The 6,707-nt window shown below is 47.7% G+C and overlaps 1 long non-coding RNA gene across 1 annotated transcript; it reads left to right on the top strand.

Moving 5' to 3' along the window:
• The first annotated feature begins 1,403 nt into the window (after nt 1–1,403).
• LOC309336258 lies at nt 1,404–6,249 on the top strand. The gene is made up of 2 exons (XR_014153950.1): nt 1,404–1,581; nt 5,973–6,249. It is a non-coding gene; the product is annotated as an uncharacterized lncRNA (long non-coding RNA).
• Nucleotides 6,250–6,707: the final 458 nt, after the last annotated feature.

The raw sequence follows: 6,707 nt of genomic DNA, 5'->3' as shown, positions 1-6,707 counted from the left end.
TGTTGTCCCTATTTTCAAAAAGGGGAAAAGAGAGGACCCAAATAATTACCGCCCAGTCAGTCTGACATCAATACCAGGGAAGATTCTGGAGCAGATCATTAAGCAAACAGTCTGTGAGCACCTAGAAAGGAATGCTGTGATCACCAATAGTCAGCATGGATTTCTGAAAAATAAGTCATGTCAGACTAACCTGATCTCGTTTTTTGACAGAATTACAAGCCTGGTGGATGAAGGGAACGCAGTGGATGTAGCCTACTTTGATTTCAGCAAGGCATTTGACAAGGTGCCCCATGATATTCTTGTAAAGAAGCTGGTAAAATGCGGACTTGACTACGCTACCACTCAGTGGATTTGTAACTGGCTGACTGACCGAACCCAAAGGGTGCTCATCAATGGTTCCTCTTCATCCTGGAGAAGAGTGACTAGTGGGGTGCCACAGGGTTCTGTCTTGGGCCCGGTCTTATTCAACATCTTTATCAACGACTTGGATGATGGACTCAAGGGCATCCTGATCAAATTTGCGGATGATACCAAACTGGGAGGGGTGGCTAACACCCCAGAGGACAGGACCACACTTCATAACGACCTTGACAGATTAGAGAACTGGGCCAAAACAAACAAGATGAATTTTAATAGGGAGAAATGTAAAGTATTGCACTTGGGCAAAAAAAATGAGAGGCACAAATACAAGATGGGTGACACCTGGCTTGAGAGCAGTACATGTGAAAAGGATCTAGGAGTCTTGGTTGACCACAAACTTGACATGAGCCAACAGTGTGACGCGGCAGCTAAAAAAGCCAATGCAATTCTGGGCTGCATCAATAGGAGTATAGCATCTAGATCAAGGGAAGTAATAGTGCCACTGTATTCTGCTCTGGTCAGACCTCACCTGGAGTACTGTGTCCAGTTCTGGGCACCACAGTTCAAGAAGGACACTGACAAACTGGAACGTGTCCAGAGGAGGGCAACCAAAATGGTCAAAGGCCTGGAAATGATGCCTTATGAGGAACGGCTAAGGGAGCTGGGCATGTTTAGCCTGGAGAAGAGGAGGTTAAGGGGTGATATGATAGCCATGTTCAAATATATAAAAGGATGTCACGTAGAGGAGGGAGAAAGGTTGTTTTCTGCTGCTCCAGAGAAGCGGACACGGAGCAATGGTTCCAAACTACAAGAAAAAAGATTCCACCTAAACATTAGGAAGAACTTCCTGACAGTAAGAGCTGTTCGACAGTGGAATTTGCTGCCAAGGAGTGTGGTGGAGTCTCCTTCTTTGGAGGTCTTTAAGCAGAGGCTTGACAACCATATGTCAGGAGTGCTCTGATGGTGTTTCCTGCTTGGCAGGGGGTTGGACTCGATGGCCCTTGTGGTCTCTTCCAACTCTATGATTCTATGATTCTAAGATGACCAAGGGGGTGGAGCAACTCCCCTGGGAAGAAAGAACGCAGTGTCTGGAAATCTTTAAAGAAAAGATGAGTAAGAGTCGACGTGATAGAAGTTGATGAAATAATGCACTGTATGGAGAAAGTGGATAAAGTCCCCCCCCCCTTTCATCACACTTGTGGGCATCCAATGGAGCGTCAGGTGAGATAAAATAAAGCACATAGTTAAACTGTGGAACTCCCTCCCCCAGGAGGCCATGATGATGGCTACCAACTTGAATGACTTTAAAAGAGGCTTAGAACCATTCATGGTCCTAGCCAGGGTGGTTTTGCTCCGCCTCCACAGCTGGAGGCAGAAATGCTTCTGAATTCTGGTTGCTGGAAACCACAGCAGGGGAGAGGGCTCTGGTGCTCAGATCCTGCTGCTGCAGGCACAGGCAAACTTGGCCCTCCAGATGTTTTGGGACTACAACTCCCATCATCCCTAGCTAACAGGACCAGTGGTCAGGGATGATGGGAATTGTCCATACTTGCTGGCCTGCAGGGCATCTTTAGGAGAAGAAAGGCTAAGGAATAGACCCTACAAAAATCTGAAGTCCCTAAGATGGTGGGATGGCGACTTGTACACCTCCTTCTGGCAACTCCTGCAACAAAGCTGGTGCCAAACATCTTGCTCTGCTTTCCTTCGGACCACATCAGCAAGGCTGAGAGGAGGGTCTTGTCATCTGGGCAGCCCAGGACCTCCACACACACTGCCCAGGCTTGTGCCCCAGGGAGGTCACTTCAGGGCTGTTAACACAGCAAAAACAACGCGGGAGGCAGCAGTTACAGTAAGTGCTGCAACTATTTGTCTTCACTCCCAAGGCACCCTCTTCCATGGTCTCCCAAGATGGACAGATGCCAGTCAACAGTTTTATAATTGGGAGTTCTTTGTACAGGGGAGCAATCAGGGATGTCACCCCACCCCCTGCTTGCAGTCTGAAGTAGTACGATCCATGAATAGTTTTATCAAATGTTAAACTGGTTGTCTGGACAGGTGTTGCTTCGAACACCTCATTCCTGTGTGCAAGGCAATTTGGCGCAGGCATGTCTTGTTGGGTGTCACGCACCACGATCCTGCACAATGTGTGTGTGAAACGGCCTGCAAAGTGAGCCTTGCAGATCCTATGAATGTTATGCAGGGTTCATATCCAGATTTTTGGCTCCGTGTGGTCTCTCCAGAAAAGGCTAAGCAAATTGCCAAGGAACAGGAGGGGAGGGGAGAGGACAAGGATCTGTGGGTGGATGGGGGAGACTCAGCTGTCATGTGTCTGCTCCTGCAGGAAAGTTGGCATTAGATAAACCAGCTGGCCCTTTCTGCCATCACTCTGGCTCTTTCAGCACTCTGGCAGCATCCGCTGCTGGGCAGCCGTCCACCATCTCCTTGCAGAGCAGCCAAACCCAGGCTGTCCCCTTGGCTTTTGCCCCCAAACTGCTGCTGCTAAATCAACATCCCTTCCACCCTGGAAACCAGAGGCGCTGTGAGAAGAGACACACTGATCCTTTCCATTGGCCTTTCTTTGATGTGTGTTGCAGACTGGGGAGGAATGGGAGAGCTGGACCTGGATTTGGGCATCAAGATCAGAGGAGGGATGGCTGAGAGGAGCAGAGGCAGGAAAGAGGACTCTCCTAAGTGATGCTAGGGGACACAGTGTCCTTCCTTCCTTCCTTCCAGAAAAGGCACCACATTGCTGAGCTATGCCAGGTCTGATGGGAACTTTAGTAGTGCACAAGGTAAACGGCGTTTCCGTGCGCTGCTCTGGTTCGCCAGAAGCGGCTTAGTCATGCTGGCCACATGACCCGGAAGCTGTACACCGGCTTCCTCGGCCAGTAAAGCTAGATGAGCGCCGCAACCCCAGAGTCGGCCACGACTGGACCTAATGGTCAGGGGTCCCTTTACCTTTATCTAGGCATGATAGTTGATGGGGACACAATGGGCTCTCGTGGGCAACTGACTGGCTTTGTTCCAAGGATCTGGAATGCGTCAGTTGCCTGTCAGAGTGGAGACTGGACTCCTATCTGCCAGATTTGGCAGAATTGCTAAGAGGTTTTTAGGGAGAAGCGGTTTTAAAAAAAATCAATGTGCTGTTTTGGAGCGAGGACTTTTTGCTTGTCTGCTTTCTTCTGTGCCCATATTTAGAAGCTCCATCTCCTTTGTAGGAGAAAGCACCAAAGGCTTGCAGTGCCTTTGTAAAAAATTATTTATCTATAAACATGAAGGTCAATCAGACATTTTAGGGAGCAGGGCAGCCAAACACACAGGCAGATTGGTTTCCAAGTCGCCACTAAGGCAAAATGTGTAGATTTGTAGGTCTGGCATTCCAAATGCAGCCACACCAGAACAGCATTATGACGTCTGCAATTCTTATTTTTAAATTTCCTTTCCTAATGATCTGTAGCTTTGATTTTGCCTTTTCACAGCTGTCTAACACTGTGGCACATGTGACACAGAATAACATTGCTTCCCTAAGTTTATTTGAAAGTAAGTGGCACTGATCTCACTGGGGTTTCCCTCTGAGAAAATGTGTTCCAGACTGGCAGAGTTAATCTCATTTTTTTCTTTTTCTTTTTTCTTGTGATTCTTTCTGATTTAATCTTCAGTCAATGGCAAAATCCTAAACATAGCTTCACTGAAAGAACCCCTGGCTTTTGCTAACCCCAAGAAAAGTTTCAGCCTTTGTTGGCAGATCCAACAAAGCTTTTGTCTCCATCAGAACTTGGGTTTGAATTAGGAAAATGTGAAGAAATGAGAATGCCTCTGAGCATATTGAGAATGCCTTTTCCTGAACAACGAAGAACCTTAGTGACAATTTCCAGAAGGGCAGCTGTGTTAGTCACTGCGGGAGGCAGTGGAAGACAGGAGTGCCTGGCGTGCTCTGGTCCAGGGGGTCATGAAGAGTCGGACATGACTAAACGACTAAACAACAAAGCTGTGTTAGTCTGTTCCAGCAAAAGGTGCAAAAGCAAGTGGTTAAGAGTGCTGCACTAGGACCTGAGAGACCAAGCTTCGAATCCCTGCCCTGCCATGAAGCTCATTGGGTGACCCTGAGCCAGTCACTCTCCACCTAACCTACATCACAGGGTTGTTGTGAGGATAAAATGAGGGAGAGAATTCCTCCAGCTCCCTGGAGGAAAACTGGGGCGTGAATAAATACACAGAGGGTCGGTATTTCCCTGCAGGCAAATTTGAGGTCTAGCACTTGTTATTGCAGAATGAATGGTAAACCAAGGTAGTTTTTTTAAAATAAAAAAATGTATTTTTAAAAATATTTATTTTTAAAAAGAACAAGTTGTTGGTTGAAAAAAAAAAGATGTAGAGGAGAGCTTCTAAAAACACAGGCTTTTCCAGACAACAACAGGATGATAAAAGCAAGGAAGGAAAACCGGGGCTGCTGGTGATATTGTGAGGCAAATTTATTAGCATTTCAAAGTCCCAGCCATACAATGGAGGCCCAGTTGGCAGAGTTAGTAAGGTGGTGATGAAGACCTCACAGCTTAGCTAGCTTCCTTTGGCTTTTGTGCGGACAAACTGTTCAAAGGGAAGCTTATTGCCTCTGCAGCTTCATAAGGGAAGGTTCATACTTAACATTTGGTGCTCAGAGTGTGTGATTCTCCCTTCCACCCTTGATCCTGAGTCGGGGAAATGTTTGAAAAGTTAGCTTATACACATATTTTGCAATTGGTTATCCATCTGGTTGCTTTACAGTTTGCTTATCATAATTTGCATTGGTTAATTGATTAGCTGGAAAGGCCTCATTATTCCTTTAGCACTTCCAGGAATCATTTGCATTTTAAGAGCCCACAACCCAGCTAGCATTCAATCTCATTGCTTTCAATGGTAGCAATGATTAATGTGCTTAAATCTCTCCCATTGAAACCAATGGGATTTAAACAGTGCTTTCTCTCTGACAGGATAGTGCACCCTTTCAACTACAAAGTGCGTTAAAAACAAAAAACCACATCATGTTAGGTCCAGAGGACAAATGTGAAAGTTCAGCCATTCCCAGTTTACAAATTATTATTCTCTATAAGTGGCAAACAGAGGCAGCAAGAGACCATGTGATTCTAGGGTGCCACAGGAACAGCAGGAAGTCGAGTGAGCACTGTATACAACCACTAGGATCCCTGACTGGTTGCAAATGCCTTATTCCATTGCTGGAGACATTGGCTAGATGGCAGCAACTTTGTTAGACTTGGTAGAATAAAGATTTACCAAGATCAAATTCTCGGGCCAACTGAACTGCACTGAACCATACTTTCAGAACAACCCTATGCACATTTTCTTAGAAATAAGCCCGACTGAGATCAAATTGTATGTTTAGGGTGCACTCCACTCTATGCTCCACTGAACACAGTGGGACTTGGCTCAGTAACCGTGAGCAGGATTCTGTTCCAAGTCCTTCTGAAATGAATGAAACCAGACCCATTGCTTGCAGTGGGACCCGAAGCTCAATCCTAAGCCCCACCACATTCAATGGGGCCTGCTCCCAGGCATAGGTTTCTTGAAAGCTGCTCCACTGATGAGGCTTTCCCCCCTCTGCTTGCATCACGCAGGTCACAACCACAAGGCAGAAAAGAAAATCCGGCTTGGTGTGTTGTAAACAATGCAGGAGAAGGAAGAGGCCCCTGCACCAGGCACGCTGCCATGGCTTTCCAGGGACAAGGTGTTTCCTGTGATTCCGTCAAGGGCACGACATTCCGTCTCCAGGAATTGGTCTGGAGCTGCGTGTGGTTTGCTGCATTTGTGTGTGTACAAGAGGGTGGGTGGTGTTTCTTTAGGTGATGGTGTTGCTATTGCCTACATTCACGCAATAAAATGATGCACACTGTGCAGGAAGTGGATAGAGAGAAGGTTTTCTTCCTACCCCATAATACGAGGGGTCATCCAGTGAAACTGAATGGTGGGAGATTTGGGGCAGATGAAAGGAAGCAGTTCTTTTGCTCAGTGCAGTTAAAACCAGTGGCGTAGCGTGGGGGGTGCCAGGGGTGCCGGCCGCACCGGGCGCAACTTGGGCGGGGGCGCACTCGCACTAGCAGCTCTCTGCCCCTACTAAAATCCACGGGTTAGGGAGCCCGCGCTCGCTCGGCTTGGTGAGGAGGTCGCAGAAGGGGGAGAGCAAAGCCTTCTGCCACGGGCAAAAAAAGGAGAGGAAGCCGGGCTGGCTGGCTGGCGGGGGTCTGGCTGCGCCTGCTGCTGCCGTTGCCGCTGCTGCCGGGCTTTGACAGCTTGGCGAAGCGGAGGGAGAGGAGCTTTATGGTAATTGCGGCTCTCTCTCCACTGGCCTGCCT

This window comes from Podarcis erhardii (genome assembly GCF_964252035.2).
Source record: "Podarcis erhardii genome assembly, chromosome: 2".
Lineage (NCBI taxonomy): Eukaryota > Metazoa > Chordata > Lepidosauria > Squamata > Lacertidae > Podarcis > Podarcis erhardii.
This window is presented reverse-complemented; position numbering and strand designations above follow the sequence as displayed.